The sequence below is a fragment of the Bombus impatiens genome, unplaced genomic scaffold (genome assembly GCF_000188095.3).
Source record: "Bombus impatiens unplaced genomic scaffold, BIMP_2.2 scf_0311, whole genome shotgun sequence".
NCBI classification, from domain to species: Eukaryota; Metazoa; Arthropoda; class Insecta; order Hymenoptera; family Apidae; genus Bombus; species Bombus impatiens.
Genome location: NT_176730.1, coordinates 260,021 through 287,888, shown reverse-complemented (window position 1 = coordinate 287,888; position 27,868 = coordinate 260,021). Strand labels below are relative to the sequence as shown.

Genomic DNA, 27,868 nt, shown 5'->3' with positions numbered 1-27,868 from the left:
GCGATCACAAGTAAAACCGCTGTTGGCTAACGATAGTTGTTGCGTTTCAATGCATCCTCGCTGTGAATAGGGAAAGTGGTACGAGCGTAGACTCTTCAAACTGTTTTCCTTTTCGTTTGGGATTAGCTTCTTTTCCCATTGAGAATCGCGACGACGAGAGCTTCAATGGATCGATTCGTTCGTGTTTGCGCTCGTTTGGAAATTTTGTGGTAACAGCGGTGTGGATCGAGGAATTTTACGGGTCATACGTCGACTGTTGACATACGCTCAGGTGTAAATAAAAGGGTCGAGGGTGAGTATTCGTTGGTATTTCGGGGGAGCGCGTAAAGGGTTACTGATTCGAGGGTGGAGTTTTCCAAGTATAATACAAAGTAAATTATACGCAGGCTACTTTTAGGGTAGTGGTATAACCGAAACGACCATGTTTCCCCATGAGAAATGAAACGAGAGTAAGACAAAGAAATGTTATACTACGTTATTCTATTCCATTTTCTACGCACTTCGTTCGTATTTACTTCGTTTCCTAAACGCATTCTCTTCTACGTGGTACGCAGAAGGTAAAATGCAGTGCACAGATTGCCCATGAGAAATAGTCACATTGCACGAATGAAATTCACTATCTCACTGAATGAAATTCGTTTTCAACAGTCGTGTCAGTCCGGTGCGTGAAACATTTCTGAATGATTATGAATCACGAGAAATAAGATAACGAAACTAAGGAAAATCAGGATTAAGTTGCTCTATACTATTGGATTGACAACTAAGTGATCGCGGATTTTGTCACTAGTCGAGCTTAATAGAGCTGAACGATTAAAGAAAGTAGAAAACGATCGAAGGCACAAAGCTTCGATTTAATCGATAGAGAACTAGATGAACGAGCAAAGTCCTATCCACCTGTATCTTTTCCACGCTTCGGTTCACAACGGTCCGTAAAACGTCGCACGCTCTAGAACCTTTGACTGCCTGAAGAATCTTCGATACCCCTGCGAAACAACTGACATATTCCTGATAGGAGAGAAGAATCGACATTTGCAATTTTTTTAAACGTTGAAAACGAAAGACGTGAACGGGAATTTTTCGTCTTGTTTGATTTCTCATACTTTTCAAGAATATGTGCTAACCGATGTAAAATTTCTTTCACGGTATATCATCGACGATCTATTAATTTAAACTATCGCCAGGTTAGTTGCTGTGTTTCTTGAAAATCGTCGAAATGATAACAAAAGTAAAAAAGAAGGATTTTTATTCTCGCGAGGCTGCAGTCATCTTGAAGTTATCAGGCAGCCGGAACGTTTCGATTGCACTGCACACCGTGTCGTATCAAAACTGCACCGTATCGCCGCACGAATTATTCCCTGACACGACGGAATTAATCGCGGCCTGATAACACGACTCGATAACGCACGCGTGTGCTCCGAGAAAAAGTTCGTAACACGTTGATCGTAGTCGCGATTGCGAAAAGGAACGAGGAAACAGAAAATGGCAGGAACTCGGGAAAGTAAAACGAAGAAAGGAAACGCAAACGGGAAAATACACCAGCATTCGTAAATAGGCTATGCATATTTATATTACTGAACGCTAACCATGCGAAACATTAGATATTAAAATATTAGAAATTAATTCGATGTCTGCCCTGGAATGTTATCAGCTTCGTCAAATGGTATTGCATTTATCGATGCTTTTCATTGATTAATGTCTTTCGGAAATGTTACGTTTCATGAATATCGCGAACTTTAAACTCTCGATGGTAAGTGTTTGTTCGGCCAGTCGCGGGAAGACGCGATCGCGAGGAAGCGCGTCAACGGGTGTCGTTACGATTAGAATAATCGACGCCGCGAACAGATCGATCCCTTGTTTCTGTTAGGATAATAGGGATAAATGAATTAGACGAATGATTGACGAGTGATGACCCGGTAGAGAGACGCTGACTGTTCTCAGATTTGGAGAATCGGTGTAGAGATGCGTTGACCTTTCTGTAGTCGATGAACCAGTATCAACGTCTCAACGTTGACTGAACTGTAGTCGCGTAGCCAGTGAAGAGATGTTGACTGTACGAATGTGATAGATCCAGTGAAGTCCCGTGACGATGTTGTCGCAAAGGAAAACTCTTGGAATCCTGGAAACATGGGAAAACCCAGGTTTCCTTTTTTATGCTAATCGATGCTACTTAACGGTAAATCAGGAAGCCTCAGGAATGAAATTTGAGATAGTTTCAGTGCAGACATCGAATGAATTCCTAGGATTTAATATTTAAAATAAATATTGATATTTAATATTTAAAATACAGTAGCCGTGCCATGATATACGTAATATCTTGTTATACGTAATATGTATTTAACTGACGAAACAAATTTCTGTTTAGTTTCTATTTGTTTAATTACGTTCATGAGAATGTAAATTTACAGAATCATTCACAGGTTGTCACATATTCGTGAGAATCTGCAAAACTTCGTCGATTTCTAGCAATGCGTAATATGTAAATTTGACCAAAAGTATACAAATTGAACGATACATAACCCTTGCTATACCTTCTTCTACTAAACAGTGGACAAAGTTTCAAAGCGAAGGGTGCGTACGATGCATCTCCAGCGAATTTTCTCGAGGAATTTCGGGGTTATCAGTCCGACTGTCTTGTTCTTCGCAACTGTGAACCTTATCAGGCGTCGTTAAAGTTGATTCCGGTTAACAATGCGGTTAATAATACTAGCGTATCGTGGCTTTATTGTAGATTAAGCTGCACGACCTATTGCGACAGAGAACTGGCCACTTGCGAGCTTAGGATGGCGAAATGTAGAAAATTAATCATCCTGCACATTGTATTTTAACACTAGGTGTACATATGTATAACATGTCACGATAAATACATATACAGATAGATACAGAGTGTCTAGAATCAACGTTTCCACGGCAACAAATTCACGCAACGTTACCAAACATTCGCAAACGTTTTTGACGAATAACCAACTATATGTGTGACTGTAGATGTATCATTTAATTTTTATATTTTGTAATGCGACGGTCGACTATGTGATTTTGCTGGAAATGAAGCTTTTCTTATCTCTACATCTTATGTTCATAGGCGCGGGTCATCAAACTGAGAATTATCAAACTGGAATATACTAGAGACTGTCTTTATCTAGTAGACGATACTACAACGTAGAGCGTAGTATTACATAGGAAATGAGAAGAGAATAGAAACCATCTGTCTAGAGGTTAAGGGAATTCTGTTGTAGATAAGATAAGATAGGTACTCGGGATATTACGAAAATAGTATATGTGGAATAGCGAGACGATTAATCAGAAAGATTAAACCTCGATCTATAAAAGTTGCACGTGTCTCTTATAAAATGTATGTTACGGTGACCGAGTTATACTTGAAATTTCACGAACTACGGAGTCTCGAAGCTGTACGTACGATCCTCCAGGGTACATAACGCGAGGAATACGCCACTTTGGCACATACTCTTGGGATCGCTATAAAACATGTCGCATGAAACTTCAATTTGTGTCGAATGTTTCTACGTCAACGGAATTTCCAACTCTGTGATCTATAGTGATTCATCTATTTACTCGTAGCAAAAGTTTATTGTAAATGGACCGTAAAAGATGTTGATAAAGATGTACAAATTAAATGTACATGTGTGTGTATGGAATATTCAAATGGAGTGTTTGTCGTACAAAAGATTCTTTCAACTTTCGTTCCTTCGCTTCTGGCCTTAAGAATATGAATCTTTTCGCGTCACTTTTCTTATTTCGTTATAAGGTTCGAATGAATTTTTAAATCGCAAATTTAAATATTCAGGGAAAGGAGATACGCTAAAAGATAAAAGTTCATGCAATTGTAAAGTATGGGTGTTTATGCAAATACGTATTTTTACGGAAACAGTCAAAGGAATAAAACACAGAGAGACAGAGAGATTTCTTTCATTTTGTTCAATAGTCTTATTAAATATTATAACAAATACTTTGCATATTTTATATACCTCTGCATATTGCGTGTACTTTATATATTTTTGTACTTTGAAATATCATCGAAATCCACAGACTAATCGTAGCAACGATACTGCAGATTTTTATACAAATTCATATTTTTAATAACGATTAAAAATGTAGAAACAGAAAGCTAGATCATTGTTTTTCCTATTAAAACACCGTAGAAAAACACCATTATATTTCTATGTACTCTATACATTTGGATATTTTATATAATTTTTCATATGCTGGACGAATTTTGTGCAATTTAACCCTTTCAAATTTTTTCAAATACATAAAAATCCGCAGTCTAATCGTAAGCAAACGTCAGAAATCCGTGTCCAAGCATCGCCATCGATCTCTACCCGCGCACTGCCAATCCTCGTCACGGGAGAACGACGAAGGAGAATTCTTGGCATTGAGAATCGCCGAAGGAATATTCCTCGATGCGAATAAAACGTGGCGGGACTCGCGTTAAAGCTTTTAAAGGGGTTCTCCATTTCCACGGAGGCCGTCGAAAGGGAAAGCTGCTGCCGTCGCGACGTAACTCGTAACGGCGCGGCGTCGCGTCGGTAACAAGCACCGGGGGATGCTAGCAGCTCACAGTGGCCTGTGCTTCGCAGAACTCGTATTGATCGCGTACAATGGCTTCGTATAACAAAGACGAGCGCAATGTCCACGGGATAGGTCGCGAGATTGAAACGAAGTTACCTGAAAATCCGACTTTCACCCTCCCCGTTGGGAAAATCTTCGTTGTGCGCGAAATTCGATACGTGTGCTCTTACGACGAACGAATTATTCGTGAAACCGTTGATAGATCTTCGAACATTCTTGCAGGTGTGATAATGAGAAATCTGGATCTTAGAATCGCGAAAATTGCTTTGGAAATCCCTTTTGCGTGGGTATGCGATTGAAAAGATATCGTGCGAATGGCTGGCAAATTATAAGAACGATGGATATTACGTGTAGAAGTTAGAATAACTCGATGCCTTTTTTTACAGTGTCTAACGTAAGTTTAACAGGTGTCTTTATTAACGTTTTCGATTGATCCGTGTCGACAAGCAATTTTACAAATTAGAGAATGATGGATGTACCAGGCATATAAATTAGCTGTGTGTATTCCGTGCGATGTCCAACGGATATAGATTTTGGCAGCTGTCGATTATTGATGCTTTTAATTAATCAATGTCGTCTGTCATGGCAATTTATATTCATAGATAGATACGTTTCGTAGGTATTAAGATTTTGCGAATTGAAAATCTCGAAATATCGAAGAAACAGCTAAACTTAAAATGCACTCGATATAAAGACACCGAATTATGATTGTTGCACCTTACACGCGGTTGATCTATTTAATTGGAAGAAATTTTACAAAGTACAAGATGATTTTTTACCTTTTAAAAGGCACTGTTCGAGGAGAATTTCACATCGTCCTCGCGCGTACGTCAAGTCGAACGAAACTTTATATCAAGTACGTTAAGAGGTAACGAAATGAACGTGGCGAGAGAATTTATTTTCCGATATGTGATTTCCGTTGTTAGCATAGTTTCGGTTCCTTTAAACTGTTAATTAAATCATCTCTTAAATAAACTATCCTTTAGTCTAGAAATAATCGTGCGAGATTTTTCTCTTTTTGCAAACGAATTAACAAATTTCGGATGAGCGGTAAATCGGTGAAGAACTGGAGAGCGACTATACATCGGAGGAGAATTTACATCAACATGTTAAGACGATAGTGTTTATCTGTTATCGAATTGACGTGTTCGAAATTAGATATGATGGTTATAGTTATTAAAAAAAAAAGGTTGTTGAAGAGCGTACGTGACGAGTATATCGCGCTTCCTTTTTATAAGATGCTCCATAAGATGTTTTAATAATCCAGTTCTCAGAAATCAGTCTCGTACACGTTAACATTGATAGATTACAAAGAAATTGAAAAGGCTTATTATGGTTATAAAACAAAAACATTACAGTTTATAATAAACGATAAGCGTGGACGTAAATTGTGGATATTTATGTCGAAGATGGAAGGTTTTGTTCGAAAGTATATTCTTCATTATATTAAGTATGATTTAGCTGACTTCGTCTTCCTTCCTCTGTTGTTGTATTATTTAAAAAAAATCTTACAACATTAGTTTTACAGATTTTTACCAAATAGTATTAGAATCCAAGCTGTCATTGCTCTCTAAAGATACCAAGAATCTAATTTTTTTATCCAGCCAACACAGAGATGATACTTTCAGAGCGTGAAAAGTCTTCCATATACGGCGCATGCCTTACAGTGAAAGGGTTAATGTCCTTGGTAATCGAATACTTTGAAAGTTCAAGTATGGCAAGAATATCTTTTCACGCTGTTTCCCATATCGTTAAATTTACATTCTTCAAAATAAATTCCCTATTATCTTTATGTTCCGCGCGATATACAAATTCTTGGAGACGCTTGACGAAATTTAAAATTAAAGGGAAAGATGGAACGTCGAACGAACGTGCAAGTATCGAATAAAAGAAAAGAAAAGAAAGATCGGAAAGGAATGGTGGATTTTCACTGTGTGAAAATAAAGTTACTGGCATTTTAAGACGTCACTTTATAGCATCTCGGCTGTACAACATCGAGAATTTCCAAGCTAGAAGGAACGATTCGAGCCGTGGTCGAGGCAAATCGATCGAGGAGCATATTCGCGTCACGAGGGCAATGCACCGACGATACGATGCACCAGTTGCACCGGCCTCGGTAACTAGGATAAGCCTTGGTGCAGAAATGGCATCGTGGAAAAATTTTGTTTATCGAGAAATTAAAATTCGCCCCATAAAATAATGAAATGTCACGAGACAGATAAATGTGAAATATACGAGCGTGATAAAACGGTCATAGTAATCTGAATTTCGTTCAAATTTCAGAGTAAACGTTGATGTTAAAACAGAAGAAAAATAGATTTTCTGTACTTTGTAGAATGATATGTTCCTGTATTCAGATATTTTAATGTATTTTCTAATATCACATATCTCGTACAGATATGTTATAAATATATTTTACGTTATTTTGAAGGGCGAAAGAAATGTATCTTTTTCTTGTATCAATAGAGTTGTCCCTGAAAAGATTAATATTAATAAGTGGGAACATCGAATAAATATGTATGTAAATATTTTCACTAATTTATCTATCAACTATCTGTAAGCTGTAACGCACTAAAATTTACTCTCTCTCTCTCTCTCTCTCTCTTTCTGCTTTTTTCTCAAGCTCGAATATTCTTTACAATTCATTAGTACAGATAACAGATTAACTATTATATCTATAGAAAGTATCATCTAGACAGTTTCTATATGCGGCGCGACGTTTCGTCTACAGTTAACAATAGCAACATCTAACGATCTATGTTTCTACCAGTTAACTTATTTTAAATTCCACGTTAAGATAAAAATTCCCCCGGGGAAAGAAATCCGAAGAACTTAACGTCAAAATTCGTCTCGCTTGCTCCTAACTACGTACTGTGTAAAACGAAAAGAACAAAATCAAATATTATTCTGCAACCAAAAATTCCTCAATTATTTATCCGTACAAGAATGCATGCAAGGAAAACGTTTCAAAGCTCTCAAAGTCCGAAAGGAATAAAAATTGCACGATGAAAGAACTGGTCTGGACAGCGTTATTCTAATGTACGAGCACATTGAGAATAGAAAATCGAGAGAAGCAAACGATGTTCGATCGGCGCGACGCGTTCTCCCTATTCCGATAGAATTGCGAGAAAACCGCTCTCTCTTCCTTGGCTGCAGCAGATTAAGATCGACAGGCATCAGGCCAGGTTTATGACACCGGAGAACAAGCAGTCACGAGAGCTGACTGGCTCTTTAGGGTCGACGCTCTTTCTAGCTACGTGATCGCTGTGAAGCGTGGAAAAGAAACGGCTTGCGCAACCGAAAACTCGATTATCGTTGCTTGTCCTAGGTCTTTCAAGGCCTCCCGTTAAAAAAGAAACACCGTTAGACAAGCGGAACTGCTTCGTGTGGCCGCGGACTGTCGGCGAGGAAACGAAAGTGAATCCTCCTTCTTCGCAGACCGTTTTACACCGTTAGTTTCGCCTCCACCATTCGCTGCCTGTCGACGTCGACACGCTGAATTCTGAATCCTTGATCTCGTTCGAGCGGAAGCTCGCCCGAGTAAAATGAAATCATTACGCGCTGCGCCGCGCCACCGGTGCGGTTACGAGCATCGATCCTGCCGCATACGAAGTTATAAATAGACTGCGGCTTTTTACGCATTTATAGAAAATTTGAAGACGCAAAAATGCCTATAACGAGTTTCGAAAATATATAAAGTATCCAAGGTATAGTAATTTTCGTAGCAGTGCTTTAATACGTAAAATGAATTTCTGTCTAGATTCTATTCTTTCAGGCGTACGTATTCGTAGAAATATGAATTTTCACGTAGTTACGGATTATAAGGGACCGATGAAGTTTCGAGGGTTGAATTTTGAAAATAATATCGCATCGTTGTGTGCAAGAACGATTTTAAAATAAAGCGGATAAGGTATTTTAGCGTAGGATAATTTTTCCTCTTTTTCCATTTACGGGTATTCTATTGTGATATTTCTTCCGCGGCAAAATGAACAAATATATGAACAATACATCATCCGTACATATATTCTAAAATCCATTCACATCGCTAAAAATTTCTAAACGAATCTAGAAAATTGTAAAATTGCAAATTTACGAATTGTTCATTGTGACTATTATTTCTGTGAAAGATAGCCTACTTTACTTCGCTTAAATATCTCGCAGAAATTACGAACGAGGAGGCTAGGAATATTTGTTACATTGACCCAAGATGCTCGCAGCACGTTGGCTCGCGTCAAATGTGCTGTCGCCGATTATGAGAATGGCCTAAATCTAAAGGTATTTCAACGTTTGACAAGTGAAACGAATTTCGTTTAACGACGCAACAATCGACTTAGGATGATCACGAATTATTGCGACATAAATAAACGCAACGCGGAATAAGTGATAAACTTATCTTTTTAGATTCTTGACTTAGGCCACTTTCATAATCACCGGCACAAATGAGCTATTGATACGCATTGGAATTACACTGAATTGACATCCATCAATATCGATCTCACTCGTTATCAATGACGAACAAAGCGCTGATATTACTACTTTCTCCGAAATCAAAGGATATTAATATAGACACGTATTTCTGGAATATTCGCGCATTAGAATTGATCAATGGCAATATCGTTGCTCCCTCGAAGCTGGTACACTATCTTTCTCATTAAAATCTACGAACTTGTCACTTCGTCGATGCTCATAAATATCGTTATCGGTTTCTCTTCGAGGTCACGGATCTGCATATCGTTCTTTATGGTATTCTCATTCTCTTCTTGTTTCTAGTAATCGCATCTTCAGCTTGTTGAATATTCCAGAAATAATGACATCAACTGGCCAACGAGGGGAAAACAAATTACAACAGAAAAACACGTAGTTTCATATTAATTATCTTCTCTTTAATGCACCGGGAGCATGCACTTGGCGTTATTAACGACGAATCACGTCAATATCTCTCTGTGACGAGTTTCATTTCGATGAGCTTCGATTCTGCTCGAATTTTCACGTCTCGTGTATTTTGAAATTTTTATATCTCGCTCAAAATTATAATTTAATCAACTAACGAATGAATCGAAATTCTTTCAAAGATCGGATTTACTTCAAATTTTCATTTAGACTATTCTCAGGCTGACGTTTGTCGCTTTTACCTCTATCCTTTCATTTTCCGAATATCCAAAGTTATTAGAACTTAGAACAAACGCGTCAGACTCAATATGTTCTTAATTAAAATAGAAAAAAAAATAAAGAAATAAAACAAACAGGAAAATTGCACGAAGCTGCCCTATTCCTAGCGTTAAATTAAACGATAATACAAGATGTAAATATGCAAATAGATGATACTTCTTCTCCCCTATAACCTCTCATTCCTTCTCCTAATCACCATAATCAACCTAAACAACGCAATCATCTTCGCTACTGTCCCTTAATTTAATATATTCCAACAAACTAACTATCCATAAAGTTACTATGTGTTCAGGAACATGAAAAACATCCATCATCGAGCGAAGATGAAACCCTCGGACACCCACTTATTCCTGATCCTCCCTAATAATCCCTGTTTCTGGATCGTGGCGCGCACCAGCATTACGAAACCAGCACTCTCGATGGGCTCGTGTCGATCCCTCAAGGACCACCAACATGGTCCACACGTGATCACTGGATCCAATGAGGAAACACGAACACGAACGTTTGCTGGAACCGGTGCAAATGGGTCTATTAATCTCGATTGGGCCAAGTGTCTGCGATCTAGCGCGACGTGCTGGCTAGACTAGCCACGTTATTCAGCCCGGTCGTCGCGTAATCGGCCTCTGCCAATTATCGTTATCGCCCAAGGCCAGCAGACGGACGATCGGTTCCGTTCTGATGTCGCGACGAACGAACGTGAGTTCACAGCATCTCGCCAGTTTAGAGAGCTCAGTGATATTCTGATCGACTTTGTTTAAGATACCTATAGCGTAGAACATCGATTCTCTACATGAAATTTTCAGCGCTTTTCCCTATTTTTATGGAAATTTTTATGGAAATTCGTCTGCTTTTATGAAAGGTAAATCTAAGTAAAAGTGTTGTAAAAGATGTAGGTGGAAAGCATTCAATTTGTACTGAATATTTATTGCTTGTAGTACATGTAATATGTTCGTTGTTCGTAAAAAATGAACGAACGTATAAATTAAAATTCACCAGAATAGTGTCCAACGACTTACGTATGAAATACTAAATAAGTATAATAAAATTTCTAACGTTCGCCAACAAATGCTTAATAAAAATGTCTTTATAGCTACTTATATAGTTAGCGGTGCACGTGTATGCAGACGAGAAAAACAGGGTCGGATGATAGAGGATGATTAGGTAGACAGATGGAACCTAAGAGGAACCAGACAGCGCCAGAAGAACGGGGGCCGGGACGAGAAACGTGTCGCCTGTTTCTCGACTGACGTAAGCGACTCGTTATCGGGACGACCTTAAGGCCAAACAAGCGCGACCGCGCCAAGAATCCAAGCGATTCTACGCTCAAGCGCGAACACTTCTACACTGACAATGCACGATGTACATGCTCTCGTGATTCGGCTCCAGGATTCGATCGTATGGACGACGCGAAATTTGAATAAATTTTCGAATGAAACTCGTTTTATTTCGATGAAATAAGTAAGATTGATTGGAAAGGTACGAGTAATTAAAATGTTGGACTTTTTCAAGTAGAAACACTGTCTGAGTGCTGGATGAAAGATTATTTTCAAGAAACGATACTTGTAGATTTAATATGTAGGTTTAAGAATTTATTCTTACTATATTAAATATTATTTAAATTTTATTACGTTACTAAAGACCATAAGACTGAAAATTAGTATGACAATTATATCTAAAATAGTAGATACTATAGAAGAAGATTTTTTGAAGTAAGTTATTAACATTATACAAGATATACGACAATTTTAATTCTCATACACATAAAAATGTTTAGAATAAAATTTCGAACTCGTCATATCGTCAAGTCATATTTCTGAAACAGCAATAACGATTTTAATAAGGAAGCTGAGCGCAAATTTACGCGATTCAACTTTTCGATCGCGTCCAATGAAACATTTTATTGCCAATTTTACCAGTCTGTCTGCGGTCTGTCTCGAAACGAGATTAAGAGATTTGAAATGGAATTTCGGCAATGTTTATTACATCATTTTGATAGATATTTAATGTCAGATAATCACGACGATGACCTCATATTATCCACGTTAAGTCCAATTTATGCAGAGGTCAGAAATAATCGTTAATTCTGCTTCCGTAAATCTTAGACTCTGCACAGCAAATCTTCGCGCGATATCTGAGCAATGTGGGACCTCCATCGAATAATTGTCACAGATACCACGTTACAATCGTTGATTTCTCTTAGATTCTTCTTGGATCCATACGACACGAAATAAAAATTACATTGCAACAGATGTTATATTGTTCAATGTTTTAATGTTTGTGATATTGCATGTATTGTTAGATGGCGTATTTTATATTTCTCAAAGATAAAGTATTCCAAAATTTGTAAAAAAGGGATTCGCTAACGTATAGTCGTGGCTGGGTATCAATAAATGAATGTGGACTTTACTCTTCCAGAAATAATGTGGCAACAGATAAAACCCCATAAAAGTGAAAGCAACAGAGATACAGAACAAATAAAAGTCCCGCCAGGGAAACAAGCAATTCATACAAAGTGGAAATAACAATGATAATCGTGTAGAAAATTTCAATAGATTTTCACTGTTAAACCAAGACGAGCGGACGCAAGAAATTGAAATTGACAGAAACATGAAATATAATTAAAAAATCGTGCCTCATATGAATGGAAGATATAGCCAATTACCCGCTCATGCTGGACAACATTAAAACTGTTCTCACGGAAGAAGATTTCGCCCCAGTGTGTAAAACAAGTGAAGCAACAGCGGTGGACGCTATCAAAATAAATACAAATACACCAGACACCTAGCGGAAGCTAATCCATCTTCCACACCAAAATAAAATAACATACCACACATACCAACCACGCCAAGAAAAATCCTATAAAACAGTAATTAAAAATGAGAAAGAAAAAAAGATGAGAAAGATGCACAACTCTTGTAGATCAAGTGCCAGATGATAATAATAAAGAAATTTACAAATTGAAATATCTTCTTAATATTATAATAAAAGCGGAACCTCCGCGTAAGAAGAATGTAATACGTCAGTATGGAAAATATGGACACGTGGTCTGACGATGTTTGTCAGACGTATGATAGAAAGAAAAAAATAGAAATTAATATTTTCTTGATCGTCATCGCGCGATTAAGGAATGATTTATTTTTACGATTATATTCTTACCATTTTGTATTTATAAAAAGTGACTCTTTCATATATATAACTATAATAATATTAATCACAGATATATTATATAATATTCTAAAAATATGAAACTCTCGTTTGATGGATGCTTATGTGAGAAGGATAAATAAGGAGAATTGTTGAAACGAAGTATCGAATATCGTTATAAAAGAAACGTTTAAAAAAATGAACGATCGATCGTTTCAAATAGTCTGCGCCGGATAATTATAATCGACTTATCGTAAATGCGAGTTGGAGTTATTGATAATCAGACATTGCAACACTTTCTACACTATCGATGAATACTGTGAATTCTGAATAGCTTAATAATCGCAAAATTAAGAAGACACAACATCCTACACGAGTCAGATAGATATTGAACAGACTGATAGTTTTTATTCATTTTTGTAGACTTTGTTTAATTACGAATCGGTATTACCGGATGCTATACTGATTAACATTTGCATGGTTGACCGGGCAGTAGTTGATTAAAAAGGTAAGACGCTTAAGATAAATCATTAAAGTCAATTAATCGATTTTCCTCTCTTATCCTACATAATTTTTAATTAAATTAACTATTTAAATTTTAAGTGATATTTTCACTTTTGAAATCTATTACTTAACCATACACAACATTAGAATTTTTCCTTCCTTATAATTACTAATGTTCATAGTTGACGTTACGTTCTAATTGGATAAATAGAAAATTAGTTGCTTAACGACAAAACAATGACGTCATAATAAAATAGAATAATGTATTCATTATTACGTAAACGCCTGAGAAATACAGATCGAGTTAAGTCGAACATTTACTCTGTGTCTGACCATAAACATCCTTTTCTACTTCCCTGAGCCGCGTCTTCCCAAGAATAAGCGAATCGTATTTTATCTAAAGAACTTAATCAGCTGCATTACTTATACGTATTAAACAAATTTCAATAAAATATCGTCTGAAAGAATAGACATTTTAGAATTCAGAATTCTTTTAAATATTAAAATATTCAACACCACACTACATGCGAAACGTACAAATATAGATACATATCTGTCAAATCTCTTCCCTCTTTAATAAAACACTAGCTGGGTTTTACTAAATTATTTAATTCCGTGATAGATAAGTGTTTCATTTATAGATTTCGCAGATTTTCTGGACATAAATTTTATACAAACTGAAATAGCGAACGAAAATAATGAGGATGTACCTTCTCGCGTCGAAAGATTTGGGAAAAGATTTGGACGATTTGAGGCAAAAAAAAAGAATGTAAGAATGTAAAGTTACTGGCGTTGACAAACATAGACAATTCATCCAAACGAAAATATATGAAACGCTTAAATATTGCAATAAATTGATAACTCGCTTAATCTTCGTTTAAATAGATAAAACTTAATATGAAGAAAAGTGATTGTTCTGTTATCCCAAAATTTCTGTCATCCTCTTAATTTAGATACAACAGGCTCTACTGTATTTAATAAAAAATAATTAAATACCTATCACCTGGCGCTTAATATTCTTGCCAAAAAGGAACTAAAATATTCTTTCGTTCATTCATGTTACTCGATCAAAGTCTCACAGCCAAAATAACAAGAGATCTACCTTTAGAAAAAGAAAAATCAGATTTTCTTCGTTTCGTATCGACCATAGGTACCGTTAATCATCCTCGATTCTGCTACAATCATTTTTCTAATCATCCTTTCGCGATCGAGGAGCTAGAGACTTAGCCGAGGATCGACGTTGGCCATCTCGACCAGTAAATCGCGACACAGCGCAGTACAGCATCGAGCAACGTGCTGATAGCAACCGTAAAGTTGCGTGACGCGACGTGGTTGCACGAAATAAGTAGCGTTTCCGCATTTGTATTTCATCCGACGCATTTATAAGCTTATGTCCGGCTTGCATGACACTAATAACAGCGATAGAGCGCTCACGTGGCAAGAGAAGGGATTTCGTACGACCCAACAGAATGGAAATTAGTGTTAGTTATTCCACATAGGGATCTCGTAATGAAATTAGAAATGGACAAGAGAATATAATGCTTTTAGACGTCAGATGGTGGTAAACAGACAGACGAGTTTGTTGGGTCGTAGAATAAAGGATAGGGTTAACTGGGTTACAAGCGATTACGCGTCGAATCCTTTTACGTAAATAGAATAGAAGATTCTGTACTTTGCCGACGAATTGTGTTGTAAATGTATTTTAAGAAGGCTTGAAATTCTTTTCGTTCTGTTAGCTCGTTGCATTTTGTACGTAAAAATAGACTGCTGAAGTTTGAATAGAAGACTCGCTGAGTTTGTTAAATATTTCCAATAAATATTGTCGCCAGATTTGCATAGAGGATCCACCAAACTTTTTACATACTTTTGCCAAGTACTAGTTTGGTAAGATTTCCGCACAAGATTCGTTGGATTTTTAAAAACATCCTCGCCAAATATTTTGCTAAGATTTGAGAAGATTCGCTAATCGTAAGGTTTTTAAATAATCGGCCAAAACTGTACGTGTATCTTGGTAAGAAATTGCGTTAAGAGAAAACTCGAAGATCATAACAAGGAAATAAAGTACATATTTTGTACAATATAAAAACGTACTAACGATAAATGACATTCTAGCGATTTTTGTTTTCCACGGAACCTTTCCTCGAGTAAATCTAGGCCAATGGGTTCGATCTTGCGACCCCATAAACAAAACGAAAGAAAACGTCAGACGATAACATCGTATCTTCCGCGCAGCCTGCCCCCGATCTGCAAATAATAGCCGAGGATGATAAGGCGTCGATTGTTTTCAAGTTCTGTGTTCTCAACGTATCAACCACACATCTCTCGTGTAATACAAAGAGAAAGGTAAGAAAAAAGGGGGAAATGAAAGGAGAAGATCACAAAATGAAAGAATGTCGAGAGGACAGGTGAGGACTGGAATATATCGAAAACAGTTTTGGTCGACTGACGCCGATAATAATAAACTTTTGTATAATGCCAGCCGTCGGATTTGTCAGTAGCTACGTTGATAACAATTTGTCATCATTTGTCGTGGACATCAGAAACGATAATACAATGGTCGTTCTAAGAAACTCGTTATTCGACTGCAGGAAAATCATTTGTATGTCCATAATAGTTAGTAATCAATCGATAATTACTAGATTATGCAAAATATCGTGCAGTGGGTAAACATGATCGATTTGCATGGTTTTATGACAAACTATTTCTGTGATTTATTAAGGATAAAGCTACAGGGAAATTGCTGCAATTAAAAACGTAATTTTTTCAAGAAACTCATTTAATGACTTAATCATGTAATTATGGAAAACTTTTTTTATTTCATTAATAGTCTTGAATTTTCGAAGATCTTCATAAAAAGTATCTATTACGTTTATGTGCCTTACTTGCTCTAAATAAAAGGAACGTAACAAGCCTCCACATCTTCCTCTCTAAATACGTAACACGATTCTTATCTAAATATATATAACGCTTCTATTCTGGTAAATAATCCATTCGTAAAAGTATCAATAGTGGATAAATAACAAATATACTTTTTCATATTCCATATTATATACATCGTATCATACTTCATGTACGTATACATTCCATTTTTCATACAGTAACATACACACACACATGATTACCATATACCAACAACGAAGAAAGATCAATTTTAACGTAAAGCGCGTAGCAAATTGAAAAGCAACGCTAAACGTTTATAACAACTTTAACGAACGCAGTGAAGCATGACAGCGTAAAGCTTAACTTCCCTCTTTACGTATGAACAACCCTAAAAATCCGGAATGGGACGGTTGGGAAGATTTTCATCCACATTTCCATCCCGATTGAAAGTTCTCCCTCGCTCAGAGCAAATATCAAGGCTAACCATTCCGTGAGCCTCATTTTTCAAGAGAATCTCGAGTCTACGACGTACACCGTACACGATCGTCCGCAAAGCGATTTTCTCTGTAATCCTTCGGCCGTTCTCGAGTTGGTTAATCGTCGAGGAGCCACCCCCGTAAAATGGTCTCGCGAAGCTGGAAACCGCCACGCGAAGGAGTACGCGCGCGGCGAGACTGAAAGCGCGCGAGTACGCGTTGTTCCAAAGGACTTCTTGTAATTAACTGTCTAGACTGCCGACGTTATTATCTGGGCCTCGTTAGCGTTATCTCCGGCAAGCCGAGAAACGTCTGCTGGAAATTACGCGCGCGTGTGTTCTCGTGATGTCTAACACTAACACTCGAACGTGCTCGCGCATTCAACGTCTGAAAACTGCCACGTGCCTTTTTTCGTTCTATATATATACATCTATTGATAAATACTAGGACAGTTACGAAAGACGAGGCGAGCTTAGAATATTAGAAAATTGCCGAGATCTTGAATAACACATTATTTAATAACCACGATAACTCAATTTATCGTTGTATTTATTATGTCATTTACATAGTTTCAAGTATATTAAAACTCGTATCAATTAGGAATAGTGTCGTGTGATTATGAAAATTTGATGCTATGAAAATGGAATGTAGAAGCTGATAAAAGAAACGGTTCGTTGGAAAATAACAGCGAACGCGATAAAATAATAAAAATAAAAATAACCACTCAGTGTCAATATTTTTCGTAATCACTATAATTGTAGACAGTGGCTCACGACAGAAATCCAACATTTATTATAGAACATCATCTTTTTCGTATAAAATATTTTAAGATCCCGTTAACGGTACAATACTATAATACATTTTTACGATCTTTGTGAAATACCTCTGCAAAGATCAGAACGATGACGTGTCAAAGTGTTGCATGTCGCGTGGCGTGTAAATCGATTAATTAATTACGCGTGACTGGACAGCGAGGGTGAGTAGCGACGTTTCTGGAACAATTTCTGAGTTTCAAGGCCAGGTTACATGTTAATAACCTCGTTCATTCCGCGGCAATTACTGTGACGTGGACGTAAGGGTGCATCGGAGGGCGTTTTGATAGTAGGCGTAGATTTCTGATCATTCATTATTATTATTTCTGAGAAATTCCTTTGTAGTAGCTGTTAATATGTATTATGTCACTATATGTGTTTTACATAGTAAATCATAAAATCCCTCTTTCATAATCAAAAACTATACCCTGTCACAATCTGCCACTATAATCCTCTCATGCTACTATACAAATTACCCATTCCTAACGTTGTGAATTAATAATCCCTGTAACCAGCTTGAGATTGATAACAAAACTTGGAAATTACCAAACTACGTACTACTATTCACGAAACGTTATCGATTCGACGTCTACGCCATTTAATTTTCAGGATATAGCTTGGAACGTTCGAGGATCAAACACATTTATCGTACCGTAATCTCGTAGCGTGGAGGCGCGACGATGCAACCCTCGAAAATTTACGCGAGCGTGCATCGTAATTACTGGTCTCGCTCTATACAACTTAATGAAACGGAAGTTCCGTCGACGGCGTGCGTTATACGTACAAATGGTATCTTCAAACCTATATCGTATACATTATATATATATGCATGATGAATTTTTAAAACTCTTATTTCTTTTCAATAATTTATGTTCCTTATCTACTTAATAATCTTTATTTAATAATTATGTTAATAACTGCTGCGCAAAAAAAAATCGGTAGACCGCAGATTTTGCGTGCATTTATGGTAGATTCAAATTTTAATTTATGGTTATATACACTATTATATACCATTAATATAATATATTAATGGTAGATTTAAATCTACCATTTACGAATGAATTTAGGATGCGCATAATATGCGTAAGCACGTAAAATATGCCAAGTTTAACACGTAACATCCCATTACATGTAACATTTAGTAAGGAAAGCTTTCTGCTTAGATTCTATTTTTATTCTTTTAGTCTGCCTTCGTAAAAACATAAATTTGCATACGTGTTGGCGATTTAGTAATCCGAATACGTGTAAAATATCGAATACTCGTCGAGCTATCAAAACCTATCTGAACTCTTCAGATTTTTAAATCTATCGAGATTTTCATGATTTCAGAGTCAGATTTTCAGGCTGCCAGAGTTTTAATTTTCGATCACGACTTCTTTTCGTAGCAAACATATTCAAACTCGAAACGATTCGAAGCGTTTCGCATGCCATCGTTGGTTACACGTTTCACTCGTTACACATTCACGCACCTGTAAGGCAGAATATGTTACGCATCATTGCTGGCTCGCGATCCCATTGTGATCCCGACGCAATTTACGAGGACGTGCATCGACGATGAAGTGCTCGGCGCGCGACAATAGCTTTAATTTCGCGAACCGAAGGCAACTTGGCGGCCTGTGATCGAGAACCAGGAAATCGACGGGAAATTACGGTCACGTCGCGCCGCGTCATGTCAATCGCTCGTGTTAGCAATCGGCTGTTAATAACAACGTCCTTAATCGTTCGATGTGCTCGCTTTGGTTTACGTGGTTGTTCATTTTTCACAGAAGATCCGATTGAATATGTTTAGCCCTTTTGAAAATGAATTTTTTTCGACAACGAGAAGAAATGTCCTTTTGTTATTTTACACAATTTCTCTTCCTTTCAATCTCAGCTTTTGGTTCTTTTGCGTTAACAATACCCAAATGGGATGAAAATAACGAACGGGTATATCTGAAAAGAATGGTGTACATAAACAGATTTCGAAATATTTTTCGAAAATGATAATTTGAAGTTATCACGGACACGGGTCTCATTGCCAGACTACGGATTTTTATGCAAATTCATATTTTTTGAGAATACTGTTCAGGATTTGAAGTGACCGTGCGATTATGACTCGAACAACGCCTCTTCTTCGGTCTCAACAAGATCTTACAACGGTCGTGGTCAAAACATTCGACTCTGCTCGTATAGATAAAGTGCCAAACTACCTAACACTGAATATATTAAATCTTCTTCACCTGTAGCGTTAATTCATCGAAGGTTCGTGATATCAAATCTATTTAGTTGATAATTCGCAGCAAATACAATTTAGAGATAAATTTGTAAAATAATTAAAATATCTTCGATATTTATATATTTTTTCGTATTACGTGCATTCCGTGCAACCTTGCATTTTCAAATTTCCTATAAATGCATAAAAATTCACGGTCTACTGATTACATTAAAAAATGCTGGCGCTCGTTAATTCAGTTTGTTCGTTAGCCTGGCCTCTCAAGGCTATCATTTTGTGGAACGTGGTTGTCGACCCAGTGTTATCGTCGTGTTATGTCGACACTGACACGAACACATCGTTGACACGCAACCCTTTGACAACGGTTCGCATACGCACGCGTGTAATCGCGCGTTACTTTTCCTCCCCTTGCTGATATAACCGAGGTATTGCATGGTCGTGGAAGATTGTCGTGCAATCACGAATCGCGACAAGGAACAGGAACAGGAACAGGTTGAAGTTCTTCACGACGTATGAGCTGTTTTATTTAAAACTTTTTATATACTTCCTTAATATCGAATCTGGAGTAATTTTAATTATTAGAAATGGAGATTTCGTTACTAAAGCAAATAATAAAAAATGGTATTATAAATATATATAGGGGAGAGATTTTTCAAATAAAAAAATTGAATAATTCTATTACTATGGAATATGAGAATAACTGATAATACATTGGTCGTATAATTGATTACATAGAATTGTATTTTTTAGAAATTTTCTAATAATTTAAATTTTTAATAATAGTAAAAAATCCGGCAGAAATGTTCCATAAGCACCACCAGTCCCCCACTGTACTCAGCAACAGCAACAAGCCGCAACAACCTTGAATCCGTGCACGCGACATCGATCATAGAAGAACCTAACCGAATACAGTAGGATTACGCGTTGCAAACTCGAGATCCGACGTTTCCATTTTCGTCATGCTCTCTCTCTCTCTCTCTCTCTTTCCCTCCCTCTTCCTGTCTGTAAAACAACGCGACCAAAGCGTCCGCAAATCCTCACGCGATCTCTCGTGTATTACGTGTAAAAAACACAAAATACATGATGGTACGATAAATCGCGATAGAGTCGTAAAAATGGCAACGAAACGGGGGAGAAGACCGGTAAAAAAAAATCGCGCTTCGGTCTTCCGAATCGAGGCAAGTGGAACGTGAAAAGCGTGCGTCGACACGGTCGATCGACGCGCGAGTTGGACGACGAGATAGTGTGGTTGCTGAGAGCTGGAGCCTGGAACGCGTTTCCCACGGGCCAGATAAAAAGAAAGAGAGGGAGGATGAGAAAAGAAAAAAGAAGAGCGGGAAATAAGCAGGCTGACCTTAATTTCGTCGCGGAAAAACAGTCCGCTTGGTGGTTAGGGGCACGCGTACGCGAGGGACGTATGCTGTCGTGTGTTTTAACGAACCGGCCGTGCATTCGATACTAATGAGCCAGATTAGATATGAACCGTTAAAACCGCGATATAAATCGCTACGTGCAAATGCAGCCGTATTTATGAGTGGGAATAAACTGGATCATAAAAATATTTGAACGTTTGTCACTGAACATTTCTATGTTGCATAATATTTTGAAATTTCATCCGCACTGTAATGTGATACGATCGTCGAAATTATATTGATTTCTGAAAGCAGCCTGAACATGTATATACAAATGACAAAATATTTATTGGAAACGTATGACGTTTAATAAAACATTAATGTACGGTGTATTTACACTTACAGACCATCTTCAGCATACGCGTAACAAGTGTTAAACATTCTACGTTATTCACAAAATTATATTCAAGGAAAATATTCGACAAGATTAACTTGTTAATAGAAAATTGATTTGCCAGCTTTATTGTTAATCTTATGGTCAATTTTCGCCATATAATATAATCGCTTTGAATATTGATTCAGGTATACGTATTAACGTAATAGATAATTGATTATTTAATTACTTCTGCAATCTGTGCGAAGCAATACGTGTACTTGTTTAAATAAGTAGATATCTGTATACTTCAAGAGAAGAGAAGAAGCACGAGAGACGTATGTACAGTTTGACTGAATGTCGAAAGGTGAAGGGTGTGGTTGGGTCTTCTGGGTGAACTATGGGTGAGCTAGGTAAGATGCACTGTGGGAAATACCATGTGAAATGACTGAACGAGACATTGTTATTCGAAAGTTCGAACAGACGACTTTTATGTTCCAAATGGATATAATGCGAATATAATGAGAAGAAAACGAACAATGTTACTTTAACATAGTACTCGTATATCAAAAGTATGAGAGTACAAGGAGTTTTATTGAAGCACTGACGAGCCAAAGGCACGTGTTCTTGTATTAATTTGGTAAATGAACTATGACGCGGTTCGTTGTTCCCATTTTTGTCTCGAACGTTCCCAAGAGTATGGTTGAACAACACACGCGTGTGAGAAAGCCTGCTGTTTACGATTTGTCATGGAATCGTAAAAAAGCCTTTCAGTCGACAGTCGTAAACCTAAATGCTAATTACGGAGGATGAACACAGAAATTCTGCCCTCAATTTATGTATATGATTCAGACGTTTTATACTGTACTGACACACAAGTTAAAGGTTAAAGAGAATTTTTTCGATTGTGTACCGAAGAATAAAAATAATCGTTTCCGCGTTTAATTCTGCAACCTAAAAATAAGAATTGTATTCAATACTTTGCTAATATAAACAACGGTAAAAAAAGCACGACTTTTTTTAGAGTTTACTCGTATCATGATAACGAAATTATTTTTTATATTAAAGATTATTTGCAAGAAATAAAATCTCTGTTAGATGTAAAAATATATCTACAAATAGATTCATTTTAGAATTAACAATAATATGTCTTATGAGATATTGATAATATTGCTAGTAATCTACATGTATACATTGATTAATCTTTCGTTTTTCTCTAATCTCAATCCTTTCTTTGTTATTTCTAATTAAAATTTCTTCGTAAAACTGGATGCAGTGTACAGAATATTTCCCATGGGAAACTTATACAAAGATATCTGAAAGTATCGAAGATCGAAGGCAGAATACCTGGAACGCTAGTCTGGAATAGAGAAGGGGCTATGTTTGAATTGTAATGGAATAGAACATTCCTGTTTTCTCTCATAAGAAGGGGAAGAACGAAATGTTAAATCACGTTGCATCTCTCTTCCATTAACAGTTTAAATTAGAGAAACTATTAGGCTATTAAACACTTGAACTATTTAGACGACCGCGACCTAATCCTCTTCTATAATTATTCATTTTCCAAATATCTCATTCAATCTTTTTCATCGAAAATGAATCAGCAATGTATGAATGATTCTATGAGAAGCGACATTAGGACTCTCTATGTATGAAATTCTCCAAAAATAATGAATCCTAAAATTCCACTATGTTTGAGAGAAAGAGGATGGTCGTTGAACTCTGTGTAATCAGAATTTGATCGATATTCTTAAAAGAATGAGGATGGATGGAATTTCTTAGTTTGATTTAAAAATTATATACATATAACAAGTAATAATTGCAATAATCTAATCACACAAGAACCTACACTATATACATACGTACATAATATTTAATAAGCGAAACAAATCTCTACGATAGTTGTATTCATAACACAGTCATAATTATAAAATACAATAACGTAGTAGCAAGCAAATATGAATATAGATATGGCACATGTGATGTATGGAAAGTTAGTTCAATGTCCATTTGCCACACTTAGAACAAGCATTAAGCTTCGCTTAACATTTGTGTATCAGGATAAGTAGAGAAATAAATTTTTAAATAAAAATACACATACAATTTTGTTTTTATTTTAAGAGTATTTTATTGAAAATCCCTGAAAATAGCTAAAATTTAAAGAATTTTATTTTATTAACCGTTACATACGTATAAATATAATCCATAATATTATTTTATTTTCATTTTCTTACCTACACATTTCTTAATATTCTACAAAATCCTATGGATCTTACTACACTTCCTGCTCTCTATATAACGAACTGCTCGCCACACCAAATACAAATTAATGAAAACTTCTGTCAAACCAATTTTTCCATAAACTAATTACCTTCAAAGACTCGCTTCCAACTTCAAAGATACCTATTTTTACTTCGTTTTTACCTTTCTCACGATCAATGGACCACAGTCGGCGGAGGTCATGCATTTTAAGCTCACCCTGTATAAGCAGACGTCGAGGTCGACCTCACGATCGGACTGATGACATTTAAAAGTGCTACGGAAAGGTATCGACATCGACCGAGAGAAAAGGGCGAGAGAGAGATGATCTGTGCGAGGGAGAAGAGGCAACGAACTACGTGCGAGACAGAATAAACGAACAGACAGACGAATGGATAAAGAGAGAAAGGAGAATCGTAATGGGAGCGAAGGAGACCGATCGTCGACCCAGACGAGAAAACTGCAGTGAAAGCCCGGCTCGCATTCTGGGCCAGACGGAAGAAACACGAAGCAGACGGTGTAACGGCCTCTCCCTCTCTTCCCTCCTCTCTCTTTCTCGTTCTCGCTCCTATCGATCGCTCCCTCTCGATTCGCCACACGACTGGTCGCGTACGCGTCGGCACACGCTCGTTTTTCCTATTTTTCTTCTAAAGAGCCCGGTGTACCAGAGTGAGTATCCGTCGACTTTCGCGCTCTCCCATCTGTCGAGGGCGAGGGTGGCGGAATGCTTGATTATGCAAACGATGGGGCCGCGATTTGCCCAATCATTCGGACAACCTTCCAACGCGATTCTGACGGCAACGAAATAACACCAGGATGAATTATGAGATACCCGTGCACTCGTTGCTGTGTTTTTCTTCTTTTATATGATCTTTTCATCTTTTGGCGAAACTACCTACTAGATGTGGGAGGGTCTTAGATATAGCACCAAATTTTCGATATTTTTAATCCTTTTACGTCATACATTATGCAGAGTATTCTACTTTTTAATGAACTGTTTTCTAATTAAAAGTTATATATATCTACCTTCGACAAAGCTGCCTGAAATTTTAGCACGTTATGTCTGCAAAAGATTAATTTGGAGAAAATTAGCACAATCTTTAGAATAGTAGAATATTATACCATTGCGATTAATCGTATCATAGCTTCGTCAAGTATTATCGACCCACGATAACAATAAGATTTTCAATTTCTGTCTTCGATTCTTCGCTGAATTCTACGATACATATTTGTCAATAGACGACAGTGAATAAAAAAACGGATACATAGCTTACGATAAAAAGCTGTCTGTAATGCAATTTTCAAGAAAAAGAAATTCTTTGCAAAATTGTAAATAGTACTGAATAAACGATAACGCCTTAACCAATAATACGATCGATTCATCATCGATGAAAATCATGATGAAAATCATGATGAGACATTAGTCACCATTTCGAAAAGTGATCGACTCGACTAAACGTGATTAAACATTGATAAATCGTGAATCAACGATCGTCGGACGTCAAACGTATTTCCTGAGAATATTAATAGATCAATTCTACGCGAGACCAGCTTATCGAAATATTATTACCGCGGGTTGAAACAAGCCGGTTCCGTGGACGGTAGACGGAAGCTGTAGATAAGCGTGAAACAGAAGCAGAGACAAGAAGAGAGGCGCAAAGTAACACGTGGGCTGCGCGATTAAAAATAAACGTCTAGTCTCCTGATATCAGATTTGCTCTATTTTACGCCGGGCATCCGTTCACGTCGCGCTTAACATGCGTCTAATTAGCTAAATTATCGACTCTCTGACTATATACCTCACGCGATGCTGACAAACTTTCACGAAGATCAATGTTAGACTTATGTAATATCGACGAGTTGATACGAATTTGCATTGTAAAAGAAGGGAAATTAATTCACATATACATATTGCATATACGTATATCGATTTAAATTTTAAATGTACATTTTGAACTGTATATAGCGCACTTGTATATACATAAGTACATGTAGTAAAATATTCTATTAGTTTAATAGTAATAAAACTTGGTTTATTAGGTAAGTATAAATTAAATATATAATTGTTATTAATAAAAATGAAGTTCCATTAGGAACAATTTTCAAATGGTATTATCATTGACTGATAATAGCTTGGACTTTGTTAATTTTAGAATGTTAATTTTAGTTTATATCCGGTATTTTAAATGATAAAGGCTACGAATGGCATAGTAAATGACACGTATAAATTAAAATTTAAGTTGGATAGTCCAAATGTTAATGAAATGTCAGCGGTTGAGGCCTAAATTTTGGTAAAATAACGGATAATTGGTAAAATTAAGTATTTCATGATGGCATCTTCGAATTCTGTTCTTTACAATAATTTGAATCGCGTGATATATTATAAATATTGAATTCTTGAAATATACATAATCTAAAACGGTATATAGCCCGATAATTAACAAGTCAAATTTTCTACAGATACGTTTGTTAAACATTTGTTACATAAATGTCTCTCTTATCTGTAACTTCGATATGAAAATATCATTACTAAAGAGAAACTTAATCACCTACAATAGATGACATTTTATCGATCGAGGTAATTCTCTGTAAATTGCAGCGTCATCGCGGTATATAACTATATTTTTAAACAATTCCCTTAATACATCCTATAAATTCTCAATTACGTCACATACGCAAAATATTCATAATAGTATCCTTCTAATCCACATTCTTTTCTTCTTTACGTTCTTTCACAATACTTAACCAATACTAAATTAATAATACTAGCGAATCGTCAAATTAAAAGTTCATCTTTATTATTTTATTATTTCGTATCGAACAGGACACCTGACTTAAATTACATTTAGTAACTAGTTAGTTTTATTACCACCCTTACCGCCGTTATATAAGAGAATATACTAGCGTTAGTAATTCTTGTAACTTGTAACTTATAAAATGTCACTAACGCTATGAATTTAATCGTGCAAGAGAGCCGGAGAAAAATAAATGTAAAATTGATTTCATTTGATTAACATACCACAAGGGCCATGTCGCGTGGTTTCGAACCCTGAACGTGAAGGATTCGTGCGCCCAGCTCAAGCAGCTTTCTCCTCAACTGTTTCACAGAGACGCCGAGCGTCTGCATGCAGCGACGCCTCAGCTTCATTTGAACCGTGCCGCCAGGTTGTCGACGTGCTGGAAACCACTGGCCGTCAGCTGTCAAGCTGGCATATAAACACTCTCGACTCTCGCGGCCCGTTGCTATTCCGTCAAACCTGCTCTTTCCTCGAATTTCTCGTCATTGCTCACTTTTTTTACTCTTCTTTTGTTCTCACGTTCAACAAAATTTCGTTAGAAAATTCTTCTTAAATATATATACAATTATATAATTTTTCGTGTCTTCCAAATTTCTCGAAGCAACGGACAGGAAAGAAATTGAAGAACGCACGCGCGAACGTTAAAGTGTCATGATAGGTGACAGACAAGAGGTATTCAGCGTGTCTCAACGACGTCTTTACGTCGACAATCGATCTCCGATTATGTTAAGAGGAAACGACCTGATTTCAGCTTAATTCGATCCGTTGCGTTTCCTCGTAAATATATATGCCACTTGACCACAGACTATACGGTTGTTTAACGAGTGTCGTTCTTCGATAGCATGGCGTTCCTTTTTTTCTTTTCTTTCACGTCCCACCGATATTTACAGAACACTCCTTCGAACTACGTCTCGACCCGTTCGTATTGCCTCTGTGTATCTGTGTATTCCCTATTTGTGTGTGCACGAATGTATATACAAGTTGGCGCGGATGGTCACGCGAAGAAAAAAGCAAAGAATTCCTGGAGGCTTCTGCGAAGGAGGCACCGTCGTCTCGCTGCCGAAGACCGGGTGAAAAGGAATCCTCTTGTGTCACTCACAAGCCGAGACATTAAATAATGCACCGGTACACGCGTCGTCTTTTGACAGGTACGACCTTGACTTTCGAACGCCAGACTCGTTTCTTACTCGTGCGTTTCTCTCTGTCACTCGCTTTTCTACCACGATTCTTTCGAAACAATCTTCTCGTATCTGCACGAACGACTCGCGTTCATCGTCTACGTCTAATAACAAACTTCTTTCT

The 27,868-nt window shown here is 37.0% G+C and overlaps 1 protein-coding gene across 1 annotated transcript in view; it reads right to left on the bottom strand.

Moving 5' to 3' along the window:
* LOC100742098 (protein phosphatase 1 regulatory subunit 12A-like) overlaps positions 1–27,868 on the bottom strand; it is a 182,054-nt gene that overhangs the window by 19,892 nt on the left and 134,294 nt on the right. The gene's annotated exons all lie outside the window — the stretch shown is intronic.